The 18531-nt window shown below is 44.1% G+C and overlaps 1 long non-coding RNA gene across 1 annotated transcript in view; it reads right to left on the bottom strand.

Moving 5' to 3' along the window:
• Positions 1-324: 324 nt before the first annotated feature.
• LOC141088825 (uncharacterized) overlaps positions 325-18531 on the bottom strand; it is a 91744-nt gene continuing 73537 nt past the window's right edge. The window contains exons 2-3 of the long non-coding RNA XR_012232071.1: positions 7038-7124; positions 325-2285 (exon numbers count right to left, since the gene is read on the bottom strand). This is a non-coding gene — a long non-coding RNA (uncharacterized lncRNA). The remainder of the gene's footprint in view (positions 2286-7037; positions 7125-18531) is intronic.

The raw sequence follows: 18531 nt of genomic DNA, 5'->3' as shown, positions 1-18531 counted from the left end.
TAATATAGGCTGGATGTGAGGTCTGTGTGTCTCTCACAGTAATATAGGCTGGATGTGAGGTCTGTGTGTCTCTCACAGTAATATAGTCTGTGTGACGAGTGTCAGCTTACGCTGAGTCGTTCTTCTTAGAAAGAGTGGACCCTCTGGGCCGTGGCACCCACCCACCTAGAGCGAGCTGACCTAGTGAGAGCCCACCCCCTGTACAGGGAGTGTCAGGGGCAAGACCAAGGGGGTGAGCCACCACGGCAACTGGACCAGACGGCCGGCTCAAGGAGACACTATTGAGTGTCTGTCAACAAGACGGACTGGATACCAAACATAAAGCGAAGTCACACAGTTTCTTCCTCAAACGTGGATTCACACTTTATTCAGGTGCAAGGCATAACAGGGAATCAGGTGCAGGGCACAAACAGTGAAACACGGCAGGATATGTGCAAGGGCACGCCAAATGTTCCAGGCATAACACGTGCATGAAAACATACCAGGGTCCAGGACAGGATACGTGATAGGGATCACACAAGAGTTCCTAGAAGGGATGCATGCTAGGACACGCCAGGATCCAAGACGGGGTGCGATGGCATCGGACTCCGGACTACTGGCAACGACCGACAGGGTCCAGGCATCAGGCTGCGGACATCAGCTCTGGACATCAGGCCGCAGTCATCTGGTTCCGGACCTCTGGCAACGGTCGGCAGGTTACGGGAATCCGGCAGGCAAACCAGGTTTCAGGCAAGGAGGCAAGACAGATCTCCAGGCATGGTGCATGTTAGGGAACACGCCGAGGTCCAAGGCTAGGTGCGAGACAAGGTGCGTGTGTAGGGGACACGCCAAGGCACAAGACAGGGTGCGTGTGTAGAGACATGCCAAGGCACAAGGTACGAGATAGAGTCCTGAGCGTGCAAAGGGGCACACCAGGGTCCAGGCGAGACAGAGGCATGCGCGTGCAGAGAGGCACGCCAGGGACAGGGTTCAAGGACCAGGTTAGGACCTGTGCGTGCAAGAGGGCACGACAGGGTACATGGCCAAACCTGCGCGTACTATAATAGAAGCACGTGGAGGTATGCCATGAGCAGGCAAGGGCCTGCGCGTGCTTTAGAGAGCACGCAGAGCACAGTGCGGAAACAGCGTGAGGTGCAAGGGAGCACAGAGAGCACGGCTGGGGCACTGGCAAGCTGATCGGGCTGCGGCACTGACAGACGGGCAAGACTCCAGCGAACCCGGCAGAGGCATGGCAGGCGACACAGCTGTCACTGACCGACGAGCACGGCTGAGGCACAAGCAGGCGGGCACGGCTAGGGCGCGCACGGCTGAGGCACAAACAGGAGGCTAGGAAGGCCAGGGGCATGCAAAGAGCATACGAAGAAACAGAGCAAGGGAAGACAAGACGAGAAACAAGGCAGGGCTTAAGCAGAGTACAGAACCAGGAAAGGAAGCAGATCAGAGCAAGAACAGAGCTAGCAGCGGAGCGTAGGCCGAAGCCCAGAGCCGGGCCAAGGGAGAACCTTGGGACTAGCTTAGAAACGTGCAAGAGAGCATAATAGGAAAGAGTCTAGCAGCGGAGCATAGGCGAAGCCCAGAGCCGGGCCAAGGCAGGACCTTGGGACTAGACATGGAAAAGAGAGGAGGAAGGGTGCGTGTGCCAGGGAGCACAACAGAGCACCATAGGAGAGAGCGAGGCAGAGCGAGCAAAGACCATAGGGAGGAACAAGGCAGAGCAAGGCAAGATACGGAACAAAGCATAGCGAAAACAGGCTAGGCAGAGAAACAGAAGGACTACAAGTCCAAGCAGGACAAAGACGAACATGGCACAACAGACAAACATAAGACAAGGCACGGGACAAGAGATGGAGTACGAGCACAGATCGTGTGCAGAGACGCAAGACAGGGCAGAGTGCAAGGGCACAGAATAGAGGGAGCGCCCCACAGACCAAGCAGCCATGCAGGGACAATACTCAGGCCCTGAGCAAAGGAAGGGGCGGCCTGATATAGGGCATAGCACCTCCTCTTCCAGGTCAGGACCAGGGGAGCACTTCCGGGTTCAGATCCACAGGATAACAGAGCGCAGTCACATGATCAGAGTTCCAGACATGACGAGACGACTGCAGATCCAGTGCTGAAACCTAGACAGGTCACATGATCATAGTTCCAGACATGACGAGATGATTAACGAACCAGACAGTGCAGGATCTTTAGGAAACGTCACATGATCAGCGTTCCAGACATGACGAGATGATTGCAGAACCAGACAGTGCAGGATCCAGACAGGGACACATGATCAGGGACTCCTAGACATGATGAGAAGATCAGAGAAGGCAGAGCAGAAACGCAGGCATCCTGCAGCTCAGACATGAGGTGAGTGTGCACACTGCTCTAGTGAACATGCAGGACAGCAGACAAGATATGCACATCGCTCCAGGAGTTCTTGAGACAAAACAGACATGGCAGACATGGCGGACATGACAGTCTGGATGTGAGGTCGATGTGTTTCTCCCAGTAATATAGGCTGGATGTGAGGTCTGTGTGTCTCTCACAGTAATATAGGCTGGATGTGAGGTCTGTGTGTCTCTCACAGTAATATAGGCTGGATGTGAGGTCTGTGTGTCTCTCACAGTAATATAGGCTGGATGTGAGGTCTGTGTGTCTCTCACAGTAATATAGGCTGGATGTGAGGTCTGTGTGTCTCTCACAGTAATATAGGCTGGATGTGAGGTCTGTGTGTCTCTCACAGTAATATAGGCTGGAAGTGAGGTCTGTGTGTCTCTCACAGTAATATAGGCTGGAAGTGAGGTATGTGTGTATATCACAGTAATATAGGCTGGAAGTGAGGTATGTGTGTATCTCACAGTAATGTAGGATGGATATGAGGTCTGTGTATCTCTTGAAATAATATAGGCTGGATGTGAGGTTGATGTGTCTCTCCAAATAATATAGTCTGGATGTAAGCTCTGTGTGTCTCTCACAGTAATATAGGCTGGATCTGAAGTCAATGTGCATTTTCAAATAATATAGGATGCATGTGAAGTTTGAGTGTCTTTCATAGTAATATAGCCTGGATGGGAGCTCCGTAAGCCTCTCTAAGTAATATATGTTGGATGTAAGGTGTGTGTATCCAGTAGACTAATATGTCTTTATTAGCTCATATATAGGTTCATAAATCAAAGTTTCCATCCTGCACTTATTTCCCCTTTATGTGCTTTCCTCGATTTCTCTGCCCACCCAGAGACTGCTGACACCTTCTCCCCTATTCAGATTGTCAAGGTCTGTCTACATCCCTCTCCCTGATGCTATCTCTAACACTGAAAGGATGGGAGAGCAGAGAGAGCTGTCAGAACCGAGCAGTGCATTAGTGGCTTTGTAACATTTTTGCAAAATTAATAAGTTAGATAAAAGACTTTCAGACATTCTGCAGCTGCGAAATTGTAGACCATTTCCAGTCACGGTGAGTGTATTTAGAAAGTTACTTGATTTTGCATTTTGAATGCAAATGACTAATAATAAACCAAATTTTGGAATGAGGTACAAATCCAGATAAGCTCTCAGAAGGATCATCAGAATGGACAGGATTCCAAATAAGGTCTCAAAGGTAATTTGTTAAATGATATCTCAAGAGTTGAAATATAATAAGTAAATGCAATCATAAACATTTCCTTCTGGTCACCGGGAGGGGTTACATTTTTTCACCTACAATCCAAACACTTTGAGTGGGTTCTATATGGCCGGAATGAAACGTAATTACAAGGTGCGAGACTCAAACTCAGATTTTTTCCTCTTGCATGTGTCAGAGAGAGAGAGTTGGCACCTCGCACCACAAGGTGACCTCTCTGTCTCTTCATTCTGCCCTGCCAGAGTGTTCTCTGCCCAAAATGAAGCTTTTAGAGAGTGCCGGGCCATTCTGCCTTCCCACTACGCATATAATTTGTGTCTGTGTAGTGGGAACCGGTAAAAGCTTGTGCTTCATGCATCAGCGTCAGCGAGTGACAGAGACCTGCGCCCGTCAGCCCCGATTCTCCGCACTGATAATGTGTGAGGGAGTTATCGCTGGTTGCGCTGTGCCACAAATAACTTGTTTTTTCCTTCTAAGCGGAGCAAACATGACACATGAAAGTCACAAAATGCGAAGTGTCTGCGGATCTAAGGCGACGGCGCGCGATTTTTAATGCCTGTTTCGCCCGTCAGACACTTTAGCGATAATGTATCTCTCTATTATGCTCCCCGGTGCTGGGTGTGCGGCTGCCGACAGGTGGATGTTCTCATAAGTGCGTTTTATCTCTCGGAGTCTTTTCTTGTAAAACATGGACTTAAGAACCTGACGATGAAAAACGGTTCTGGAGAGTATCCTGGCGGCTGTAGAGGAGTCTGTTATGGCAAAACTATGTGTTTTGTGACAAGTTACGGCTTGCTGTGCTGTATGACAGGTGTACATATGATAGGTGAGCACTGAATGGCGATATTATGCTGTACTAGGGCACAGAAAAGTAGTATTATTGATCGCTCCGTGCACATAGAATGTCCATTGATCAGTCTAAGTAAGCCACCGTCACGGTGTGACTGTGGGATAGCAAGTGTGCTCCTAGTCTGACCCTTAGGCTAGGGGTCCCTGGGCAGGACTACTCCTGAAGGTGGAGATGTCTGAGCCGCGTTCCTTACTCTGCTCCTAGGCAGCACTAGTTTGAAATGTGTATGGGGGAAATACAAGACAGACAGGGCAGAACTGGAACACAGTCACACAGCACTCTCTCAGGGAAATACACAAAGGGACATACATAAAGTGTAAAACCCGAGAGGCAACAAAGTGATATGAAGACTACCAGGGAAAAAGGAAAGGGTTAACCAAACACCGCTCGCAACAACTTTAATAATAACTAGTACACCAGAACCTGTCCACCTCTCCTAGACCAATATAGAGGAAACTATTGCTGGTATCCCCCCGATCAGTGGAGCCAGCTTAAAGGGGTTGTCCATTACTAGACAACCCCTTCTTGACCAAAATGTCTGGCCCCCATAAAATAATAAAGCCTATACTCACCTCCCGTGCCGGCGCTGTTCCTGCGGTGTCGGCAGGTCCGGGGGCTTTCGTGCGGTGTTGTGACACCGGCGCCCAATCAGCGTTGGTGTCACTGTCTCCACCTTCGGAGTGCTGTTGTATTGTGTTTGTATATACAGTATATTAATATATCGGGAAAGTGTACCTGCACCTGCGTATTATTTTCACACCATATTATGTGAGTAATGTCTAGAACTATTATGTGTGCATTGTATGTTTCTACTACCTGAGTTCTTTATAGCGGTAATATGTCAGCACTATGTGGCAGCGTATAACTTAATGGAGGAACTTTGGAAGATAATTAATCAACTAGAATCCATATAGGATGACAATAAACAACTGTTTTTTAGGCACCACTATTGCATGGATGCACAAGGAGTCGAATCATGCCACTGTAGGGTGGATCCCAAAGACCCCCTTGTAAGGTTGTAACCTCTTTAAAAGGCTTACAGATGAAGATGATGACATTGAGGCACCATCATCCACAGGTCACTTGGGACCTCCTTATCCCAGAGCCCCTGGAGCAAGTTATTGCTGTGTACAGTGTTGGACTGGGGTGCCAAGGGCCCACCAGTAACATTGACTTTGGGGGGGGGGGGGGGGGGCACTTTTCACCTGTATACAAATATTACACTACACTACCCCTGTTTACAAATTTACCTGTATGTCTATATACTATATACTGGGTAGTTTGTTAATGAATGAGGAGATGCTGTTTTTTTTTCTGAACGGAGTGTGAAACAAGTGAATTAAGCTAAGTACTGCCCATACAGGGGAGTTGGAGGCCCAGATCTTCACAGGGGCCCACCGGGGGGATTGCTCTGTTACCCTATGGGCCAGTCTGAGCCTGGCTGTGTACAATTCAGTAGGAGAAACTGCAGAACAAAAATGGTGGACGCAGGACTCTTGCAATATTTGGGCAGTTTTTTAAAGAGAAGTCACCATTAGAGATGAGCAAATTTGTTTGGATTTGGTTCCAAATATGATGGGAAGCGAATATTGTTTTTGCAATATTCGTCGAACACAGCCGAACATCCTTAGAGTCAATGGCAGCAAAAGGAACAGGGAAACAAAAACCACACTTAGCTTTCTCTGCTGCAATGCACCGCACAGCAGAGTAAGGGTGTGTGCACACATTGCGGATTTTGAGCAGCAGATTTGGCCCTGAGGATCCGCAGCAGTTTTCCATGCGGTTTACAGTACCATGTAAACCTATGGAAAACCAAATCCGCTGTGCACATGCTGCGGAAAATTCTCCCTCTCGACAAGGGACAAACTTTTGGACAAATCTGCACTAGAATCCGCATCAAATCCACTGGAAAAACGCTAGGAATCCGCTGGAAAACAGTGTGCGTTTTACCCTGCGGTTTCTGCCAAGAGATGCAGATTTTCTAATCCGCAACGTGTGCACATACCCTAAGGCTCCAGGTACCAGCATTCAGCTGAAGCACCACTGCACCAGCAACCTCCTGTCTTAAGCACGGTTGGCATCCAAAAGGACCTGTATAACCAACAGCTATGCATCAGGTGATCTTCTAAAGGAAGGTGGGAGTGGTCACCACCTGCATCAGCAAACTCACCAGTAATGTAATTAAACCAGCGGCCACCAGGGGGACTGATATTGACCCCCGACGGCCTGAAAGGAAAAAAGTTTTAATGTGAGAATTCAGATCTGCCATGGATACAAAAATGGATCATGACACCGAACATATCAAAAGCAGATTCGGGGACAGGATCCAAACAAATAAGCTCATCTCTAGTGATCATACAGAGGCCGGTATCGTTACCAGAGGCTGCATTTTTAAGAGACTATTCAAGTGAAGTGCCTCTACATCAGAACCAACAAGCTCCTGTGATGTGGACTGTTATTTTATTGAGCTGTAGTTTCTTACGTATGCCACAATTCAGTAAAAACTCAACTCCAAGTGTCATCTCCAGTCCTTTCTGCTCCATTCCTCTTGTGAGGTGGTGACCACCTTACCCTTTGCCTTACCCCTTGGTCCATCACCAGGACAGGTGCCACTTTTCTTCTCTTCGGCAATCATCGCTTTAGTTTCTGCTTGCTTGTGCTACATATTCCCTAATAAATAAACCAAAGATAATTGTGATGTACAATCTTTATTTCTCTTCTGGGATATAACAATAGTCATCAGTCATTCACTCCCACACCTACAAAACGTGATATATACAGATATATCTCATGCTGGAGGAAAGGAAGAGACACCTCAGTGACTCAAGTTACTTCTTTAGGCTTCTTCTGCAAATCATGTCAGAGGAAGCGCCCGCTCATAAAACACTTTTAAATAACCTGAAGACAAGGAAGAAAGTTTTTTTACATTCTGAGATGACTGGCAAGCTCATAAAAAGAAGTTACACATATTTCTAGAATTACAATCTTAAATCTGTAGAACAATTTGATATTTAAGTTCGTGTTATTACAAAAATTTACTGTGGTATGCTATTTCTAGGTATTCAATTACCTGTGGTGGTGACAGAGGATAAAAATGGAATATCTTCACTGGATTCTGTGCTTTCTAAATGAAGCAAGTCTTCCCTCCTCTAAAAAAAAACTTAATTCATTCTTTAGTTTTGTTTTGTTTTTTTTACTATAATACTGCCCCTCTACATACAGGTATAGGACAATTAAAATTCTGCCTCCTATGTACAAGAATATAACTACTATAATACTGCCCCCTATGTACAAGAATATAACTACTATAATACTGCCCCCCTATGTACAAGAATATAACTACTATAATACTGCTCCCTATGTACAAGAATATAGCTACTATAATACTGCCCCCTATGTACAAGAATATAACTACTATAATACTGCCCCCTATGTACAAGAATATAACTACTATAATACCGCTCCTAAGTACAAGAATATAACTACTATAATACTGCTCCTATGTACAAGAATATAACTACTATAATACTGCCCCCTATGTACAAGAATATATCTACTATAATACTGCTCCCTATGTACAAGAATATAACTACTATAATACCGCTCCTAAGTACAAGAATATAACTACTATAATACTGCTCCTATGTACAAGAATATAACTACTATAATACTGCCCCCTATATACAAGAATATATCTACTATAATATTGGTCCTATGTGCAAGAATATAACTACTATAATACTGCCCCTATGTACAAGAATATAACTACTATAATACTGCCCCTATGTACAGGAATATAACTACTGTAATACTGCCCCTATGTACAAGAATATAACTACTATAATACTGCTCCTAAGTACAAGAATATAACTACTATAATACTGCCCCTACATACAAGAATATAACTACTATAATACCACTCCTATGTACAAGAATATAACTACTATAATACTGCTCCATATGTACAAAAATATAACTACTATAATACTGCTCCTAAGTACAAGAATATAACTACTATAACACTGCTCTTATGTACAAGAAAATAACTACTATAATACTGCCTCTATGTACAAGAATATAACTACTATAATACTGCCCCCTATGTACAAGAATATAACTACTATAATAGTGCCCCTATGTACAAGAATATAACTACTATAATACTACTCCTATGTACAAGAATATAACTACTATAATACTGCTCCATATGTACAAGAATATAACTACTATAATACTGCTCCATATGTACAAGAATATAACTACTATAATAGTGCCCCCATGTACAAGAATATAACTACTACAATACTACTCCTATGTACAAGAATATAACTACTATAATACTGCTCCATATGTACAAGAATATAACTACTATAATACTACCCCTATGTACAAGAATATAACTACTATAATACTGCCCCTATGTACAGGAATATAACTACTATAATACTGCCCCTATGTACAAGAATATAACTACTATAATACTGCTCCTAAGTACAAGAATATAACTATTATAATACTGCCCCTACATACAAGAATATAACTACTATAATACTACTCCTATGTACAAGAATATAACTACTATAATACTGCTCCATATGTACAAGAATATAACTACTATAATACTGCTCCTAAGTACAAGAATATAACTACTATAATACTGCCCTCTATGTACAAGAATATAACTACTATAATACTGCTCCTATGTACAAGAATATAACTACTGTAATACTGCTCCTATGTACAAGAATATAACTACTATAATACTGTCCCTATGTCCAAGAATATAACTACTATAATACAGCCCCTATGTACAAGAATATAACTACTATAATAGTGCCCCTATGTACAAGAATATAACTACTATAATACTGCTCCCTATGTACAAGATTATAACTACAATAATACTGCCCCCTATGTACAGGAATATAACTACTATAATACTGCCCCTATGTACAAGAATATAACTACTATAATACTGCTCATATGTACAAGAATATAACTACTATAATACTGCCCCTCTGTACAAGTATATAACTACTATGATACTGTCCCTATGTCCAAGAATATAACTACTATAATACAGCCCCTATGTACAAGAATATAACTACTATAATAGTGCCCCTATGTACAATATAACTACTATAATACTGCTCCCTATGTACAAGAATATAACTACTATCATACTGCCCCTATGTACAAGAATATAACTACTATAATACTGCCCCTCTGTACAAGAATATAACTACTATGATACCGTCCCTATGTCCAAGAATATAACTACTATAATACAGCCCCTATGTACAAGAATATAGCTACTATAATAGTGCCCCTATGTACAAGAATATAACTACTATAATACTGCTCCCTATGTACAAGAATATAACTACTATAATAGTGCCCCTATGTACAAGAATATAACTACTATAATACTGCTCCCTATGTACAAGAATATAACTACTATAATACTGCCCCATATACAAGAATATAACTACTATAATACTGCCCCTATGTACGATGATATAATTACAATATTACTGCCCCTATGTGCAAGAATATAACTACTATAATACTGCCCCCTATGTACAAGAATATAACTACTATAATAGTGCCCCTATGTACAAGAATATAACTACTATAATACTGCTCCCTATGTACAAGAATATAACTACTATAATACTGCCCCTATGTACAAGAATATAACTACTATAATACTGCCCCATATACAAGAATATAACTACTATAATACTGCCCCCTATGTACAAGAATATAACTACTATAATACTGCCCCTATGTGCAAGAATATAACTACTATAATACTGCCCCCTATGTACAAGAATATAACTACAATACTGCCCCCTATGTACAAGAATATTACTACTATAATACTGCTCCCTATGTACAAGAATATAACTACTATAATACTGCTCCCTATGTACAAGAATATAACTACTATAATAGTGCCCCTATGTACAAGAATATAACTACTATAATACTGCCCCATATACAAGAATATAACTACTATAATACTGCCCCTATGTACGATGATATAATTACTATAATACTGCCCCTATGTGCAAGAATATAACTACTATAATACTGCTCCCTATGTACAAGAATATAACTACTATAATACTGCCTCATATACAAGAATATAACTACTATAATACTGCCCCCTATGTACAAGAATATAACTACTATAATACTGCCCCTATGTGCAAGAATATAACTACTATAATACTGCCCCCTATGTACAAGAATATAACTACTGTAATACTGCTCCTATGTCCAAGAATATAACTACTATAATACTGTCCCTATGTCCAAGAATATAACTACTATAATACAGCCCCTATGTACAAGAATATAACTACTATAATAGTGCCCCTATGTACAAGAATATAACTACTATAATACTGCTCCCTATGTACAAGATTATAACTACTATAATACTGCCCCCTATGTACAGGAATATAACTACTATAATACTGCCCCCTATGTACAAGAATATAACTACTATAATACTGCTCATATGTACAAGAATATAACTACTATAATACTGCCCCTCTGTACAAGAATATAACTACTATGATACTGTCCCTATGTCCAAGAATATAACTACTATAATACAGCCCCTATGTACAAGAATATACTGTAACTACTATAATAGTGCCCCTATGTACAAGAATATAACTACTATAATACTGCTCCCTATGTACAAGAATATAACTACTATCATACTGCCCCTATGTACAAGAATATAACTACTATAATACTGCCCCTCTGTACAAGAATATAACTACTATGATACTGTCCCTATGTCCAAGAATATAACTACTATAATACAGCCCCTATGTACAAGAATATAACTACTATAATAGTGCCCCTATGTACAAGAATATAACTACTATAATACTGCTCCCTATGTACAAGAATATAACTACTATAATACTGCCCCATATACAAGAATATAACTACTATAATACTGCCCCTATGTACGATGATATAATTACAATATTACTGCCCCTATGTGCAAGAATATAACTACTATAATACTGCCCCCTATGTACAAGAATATAACTACTATAATACTGCCCCCTATGTACAAGAATATAACTACTATAATAGTGCCCCTATGTACAAGAATATAACTACTATAATACTGCTCCCTATGTACAAGAATATAACTACTATAATACTGCTCCCTATGTACAAGAATATAACTACTATAATACTGCCCCATATACAAGAATATAACTACTATAATACTGCTGTCACGGGGGCTTAGTTCAACTAAGGCTGAAATACCCGGGGCCCCTGTGGTGTCCCTTTACTAGGGGAAACCCTGTCTGACCCTCAACCCAGGGTTTTTGCTGAAGGTGCAAATGCCTGAGCCTCCGACCTTTCCTTATCTCCTGCTCAGCCCTGCACTTAACCCTCCACCCTCCACCCAGTGAGAAGTCACCACCAAAGCTCCCACACAAATAATGACAGACAGGGAGAACTTAAACTGCACTGCGCCGCACACACACAGGAATAAACAGTAATGTGAACAGGGCACAACTAAACACAAATATGGGAAGGAGAAAGGATAACGACGGATCATACGACACCAGATATGAATCTCTCTCTCTTGAACACCTCCACTCCAGACCGGAACCACTTGGTATGAAACACAAGCTATAATCGGCGACGCCCATAGGCCAGCATGACTATTTAAAGACCGTGGGCGTGACTAACCATCCAACCTGGTCTCCAGCAGGATTAACCCCCGAGAGCCTGAAGATCAGGCCGGCGCCACTGAGGCTATAGTGGCTGGAGGTGGAACTACCTCTGCCTGCCGGATGCTGTGGTGTGAACAGCGTCCGACATGACAGTACCCCGTCTTCTACGAGGGACCCCAGGGCCCTCAAGACTCATAGGACCCGGCTTGTCCGGATGACGACGGTGAAAAGAACTGACCAGCCGATCCGCATGTATGTCTGAGGCTGGAACCCAAGACCTCTCCTCTGGACCATACCCCCGCCAGTGCACCAAATACTGAAGAGTACGGCGTACTACTCGAGAGTCCACTACCTTGGCGACCTCGAACTCTAACTCGCCATCCACCATGACTGGAGGTGGCATCGGCGTCGTGTCCACCAAGCCTACCACCTTTTTCAATAAAGCCCTGTGAAACACGTTGTGTATCTTGTACACCGCGGGAAGTTCCAACCGATAAGCTACTGGGTTAATGATGGCAGAAATCCTAAAAGGCCCAATAAACCTTGGACCCAGTTTTAAAGAAGGGATTTTGAGTTTTATGTTCTTCGTAGCTAACCACACCCATTCACCCACACACAGGTCCGGACCTGGCACGCGTCTACTGTCAGCCACCCGTTTGTACCTGGCACTCATGCTCAACAAACGCTGTTTCACCCGCCTCCAGACTGATGACAATTGGGCTCCTAGCTGATCCTCCTCCGGGACACCCCCGGAGTCACCCTGACGTAAGGTACAAAACTGAGGATGTTGACCGTACACACAAAAGAATGGAGACTCTCCTGATGACTCTTGGCGGTGATTATTTAATGCGAATTCGGCCAGAGGAAGGAAAGTAGACCACTCCTCCTGGTTGTCGGACACAAAGCATCGTAAATACTGTTCTAGATTTTGGTTCATGCGCTCAGTTTGTCCATTAGACTGTGGATGAAACGCCGATGAATGTGACAACTTGATCCCCAACCTTGAGCAAAAAGCTTTCCAAAACCTCGCCACAAATTGCGTACCCCTATCAGATACTATGTCAGACGGTACTCCGTGGAGTCTGACCACCTCCTTCACAAATACCTGAGCCAACATCTTAGCATTGGGCAAAGAGGACAACGCCACAAAATGCGCCATCTTTGAAAAACGGTCAACCACCACCAGGATGACCGTGTTCCCTGCCGAGGCTGGCAAGTCAGTGATAAAATCCATGGAGATTTCTGTCCATGGCCTATTGGGTACCCCCAGAGGCTGTAGCGTGCCAGCAGGACGGGTTCGGGGTGACTTAGCCCTAGCGCACGTGATGCAAGCTGCCACGTACGAGACCACGTCCTGCCGGATTTTGGGCCACCAGAAACGACGCGATACCAGCTCTAAGGTGCCCTTCACCCCTGGGTGACCAGCCAGTACCGAATCGTGGTGTTCCTTCAACACCTTAGGCCGAAGATGCAGGGGTACAAATGATTTGTTGGCGGGAAGTCCTGGTGGTACCTCCTCTTGGGCCTCGGCAATCTCCGCCTCTACCTCAGTCGTGAGAGCCGAGACCACTACCCCTTTCTGGAGGATGGGTACAGGCTCTTCCCGAGGTTCTCCCCCCGGAAAACACCTAGACAAAGCATCCGCCTTGGTGTTTTTAGCCCCGGGACGGTACGTCACAAGAAAATTGAAACGAGTAAAAAACAATGCCCAGCGAGCCTGCCTAGGAGACAGACGCTTGGCCGACTCCAGGTAGAGCAGATTCTTATGGTCGGTGATAACTGTGACCTGGTGAGCCGCCCCCTCCAAGAAGTGTCGCCATTCCTCAAAAGCCAGTTTGATGGCCAACAACTCCCTGTTGCCGATATCATAATTCCGTTCGGCCAGCGACAACTTCTTGGAGAAGTAGGCGCATGGATGCATCTCGCTCAAGGACGAGCCTTGAGACAGTACTGCCCCCACTCCCACCTCCGACGCATCAACCTCTACCACAAAAGGTTTAGACACGTCTGGTTGCACCAGAATGGGGGCTGAAGCAAAACTATTCTTCAGACGCTCAAATGCACGTATAGCCACCTCAGGCCAGTTCGCCAGATCGGCACCCTTTTTTGTCATGTCCGTGAGCGGTTTGGCGACAGTCGAAAAGTGTTTTATAAATTTCCTATAATAATTCGCAAACCCAAGGAACCGCTGGAGTGCTTTCAGACTCTCCGGCCTCTCCCATTGCAACACCGCTTGCACCTTAGCGGTGTCCATTTTAAAACCAGCTGCGGACACAATATATCCCAAAAAGGGCAACTCCTGGACAAAAAATAAACATTTTTCCAGCTTAGCATAGAGCTGGTTCTCCCGGAGCAACTGTAACACCTGCCTAACATGCTGCAAATGAGTGTCCCGATCGCTAGAATAAATGAGGATATCATCCAGGTATACAATCACAAATCTCCCCAGGACATGAACAAAGACATCATTAATAAAATGTTGGAAAACGGCAGGCGCGGTGGTCAACCCAAACGGCATAACCAGACTCTCAAAATGACCCTCAGGAGTGTTAAACGCCGTCTTCCACTCATCCCCCTGACGGACCCTTATGAGGTTATACGCCCCCCTGAGGTCCAGCTTGGAAAACCATTTTGCCCCCGCTACCTGGTTGAACAAATCCGGGATCAACGGCATTGGGTAGGGATCACGGATAGTAATCTGGTTTAACTCTCGGAAATCCAGACACGGGCGTAACCCCCCATCTTTCTTCTTAATGAAGAAAAACCCCGCAGCTACAGGCGAGGACGAAGGCCGGATGTGACCTTTGCTCAGACTCTCCGCGATGTAGTCTTTCAGAGCTTGTCTCTCAGGACCAGAAATATTAAACATCCTGGCCTTAGGTAATTTGGCCCCGGGTTTTAACCTAATAGCACAGTCATAGGCTCTATGTGGAGGCAGTTCTGAGCAACCCTTCTCAGAGAAAACATCCGCGAAATCCTGCAAAGCCTCCGGCAGGCTGGGCGTCACGGCGGACACACATGTGGCCAAGCAATTGTCTTGGCAGAAACCACTCCATTGTACTATGTCCTGAGTTTTCCAATCAATTACCGGGTTGTGCCTGGACAGCCATGGAAAACCCAGGACCATTTGAGCTGGGAGATTACGGAGGACCCTACATGTAACCGACTCAGAATGTAGGACCCCAATGTGGAGTTTCACCTCTGCCACAAACTCAGTAATCTCCCCTTGAGGGAGGGGAACAGCATTAATGGTCACCACCTGTATGGGGTGAGGAAGTTTTTCAATCTTAAACCCGGCGGTGTGTGCAAACTCCTCATCTATGAGATTGGTGGCGGAACCGCTATCCACAAACACTGATATAGGTAGCTCTCTGCCGGCGACAATAACCTTGGCAGGGAGCATACATTGAGATACCATCATGGAGGATATGCATACGCTCAGTTGGGTCTCCTCCATACCCTCTGAGCTTAACAGTTTTCCGCCGGTGTGACCCTCTTAGGTAGTACCGGGCAAACGTTAACATAATGACCTCCTTTACCACAGTAGAAACATGCTCCGGACTTCCGGACTCCCGGAGCGCGAGGCTGAACCTGTGCCACGCCAGCAATCTGCATAGGTTCAGGGGACTCATCTACTTCAACCACACCTGCACCTCTGTTTTCCCCCAGAGGTAGCGTCTCCTGTGCCCCCTGACGAAGACGGCGATCAATACGTATCACCAAACTCATGGCAGACTCCAATGATGCCGGAGTCTCATACATCAGGAGGGCTTGTTTCACCCTCCCTGATACCCCATGAATAAACTGGCTCCGCAGTGCTGGGTCATTCCACTGTGTGTCTACAGCCCAGCGGCGAAATTCCGAACAATAGTCTTCTGCCAAGCGCTCCCCCTGGCGGAGGGCGCGGATTTTAGATTCCGCTAGAGCCAGTCGGTCAGGGTCATCGTAAATGAGCCCGAGGGAAGAAAAAACATTATCGACCGAATGAAATGTAGCAGAGTCAGCTGGTAAGGAAAATGCCCATGCTTGGGGGTCACCACTCAGTAATGACAACACCAGCCCTACTCGCTGGGCCTCACTACCTGAGGATATTGGCCGCATGCGGAAGTATAATTTGCAGGCCTCCCGAAATACGACAAATTTGCTGCGATCGCCTGAAAATCGTTCTGGCAGCGGAAACTTCGGCTCTGCACCGATACCTGCAGATGCCGTTTGCACCTTTGCTACTACCAGGCCCTGCTGCTGAACTGCCCCTTTCAACTCGGAGACCTGTATGGACAGCGCCGCCAACTGGCGGGTTATGGAATCTAATGGATCCATGGACTCCTGAAAAAATGTGGGCCGATTATAATGTCACGGGGGCTTAGTTCAACTAAGGCTGAAATACCCGGGGCCCCTGTGGTGTCCCTTTACTAGGGGAAACCCTGTCTGACCCTCAACCCAGGGTTTTTGCTGAAGGTGCAAATGCCTGAGCCTCCGACCTTTCCTTATCTCCTGCTCAGCCCTGCACTTAACCCTCCACCCTCCACCCAGTGAGAAGTCACCACCAAAGCTCCCACACAAATAATGACAGACAGGGAGAACTTAAACTGCACTGCGCCGCACACACACAGGAATAAACAGTAATGTGAACAGGGCACAACTAAACACAAATATGGGAAGGAGAAAGGATAACGACGGATCATACGACACCAGATATGAATCTCTCTCTCTGCAACACCTCCACTCCAGACCGGAACCACTTGGTATGAAACACAAGCTATAATCGGCGACGCCCATAGGCCAGCATGACTATTTAAAGACCGTGGGCGTGACTAACCATCCAACCTGGTCTCCAGCAGGATTAACCCCCGAGAGCCTGAAGATCAGGCCGGCGCCACTGAGGCTATAGTGGCTGGAGGTGGAACTACCTCTGCCTGCCGGATGCTGTGGTGTGAACAGCGTCCGACATGACAACTGCCCCCTATGTACAAGAATATAACTACTATAATACTGCCCCTATGTGCAAGAATATAACTACTATAATACTGCTCCCTATGTACAAGAATATAACTACTATAATACTGCCCCATATACAAGAATATAACTACTATAATACTGCCCCTATGTACGATGATATAATTACTATAATACTGCCCCTATGTGCAAGAATATAACTACTATAATACTGCCCCTATGTACAAGAATATAACTACTATAATACTGCTCCTATGCACAAGAATATAACTACTGTAATACTGCTCCTATGTACAAGAATATAACTACTATAATACTGTCCCTATGTCCAAGAATATAACTACTATAATACTGCTCCTATGCACAAGAATATAACTACTGTAATACTGCTCCTATGTACAAGAATATAACTACTATAATACTGTCCCTATGTCCAAGAATATAACTACTATAATACAGCCCCTATGTACAAGAATATAACTACTATAATACTGCCCCTATGTACAAGAATATAACTACTATAATACTGCTCATATGTACAAGAATATAACTACTATAATACTGCCCCTCTGTACAAGTATATAACTACTATGATACTGTCCCTATGTCCAAGAATATAACTACTATAATACAGCCCCTATGTACAAGAATATAACTACTATAATAGTGCCCCTATGTACAATATAACTACTATAATACTGCTCCCTATGTACAAGAATATAACTACTATCATACTGCCCCTATGTACAAGAATATAACTACTATAATACTGCCCCTCTGTACAAGAATATAACTACTATGATACTGTCCCTATGTCCAAGAATATAACTACTATAATACAGCCCCTATGTACAAGAATATAGCTACTATAATAGTGCCCCTATGTACAAGAATATAACTACTATAATACTGCTCCCTATGTACAAGAATATAACTACTATAATAGTGCCCCTATGTACAAGAATATAACTACTATAATACTGCTCCCTATGTACAAGAATATAACTACTATAATACTGCCCCATATACAAGAATATAACTACTATAATACTGCCCCTATGTACGATGATATAATTACAATATTACTGCCCCTATGTGCAAGAATACAACTACTAAAGTGCTGCGGAATATGTTGGCGCTATATAAATAAAAATTATTATTATTATTATTACTATAATACTGCCCCCTATGTACAAGAATATAACTACTATAATAGTGCCCCTATGTACAAGAATATAACTACTATAATACTGCTCCCTATGTACAAGAATATAACTACTATAATACTGCTCCCTATGTACAAGAATATAACTACTATAATACTGCCCCATATACAAGAATATAACTACTATAATACTGCCCCCTATGTACAAGAATATAACTACTATAATACTGCCCCT

The sequence above is a fragment of the Dendrobates tinctorius genome, unplaced genomic scaffold, assembly GCF_039654945.1.
Source record: "Dendrobates tinctorius isolate UK_male_01 unplaced genomic scaffold, ASM3965494v1 ptg000041l, whole genome shotgun sequence".
Classification (NCBI taxonomy): Eukaryota; Metazoa; Chordata; class Amphibia; order Anura; family Dendrobatidae; genus Dendrobates; species Dendrobates tinctorius.
The sequence above is the reverse complement of the archived record's forward strand: the minus strand, read 5'-3'. Positions and strand labels throughout refer to the sequence as shown.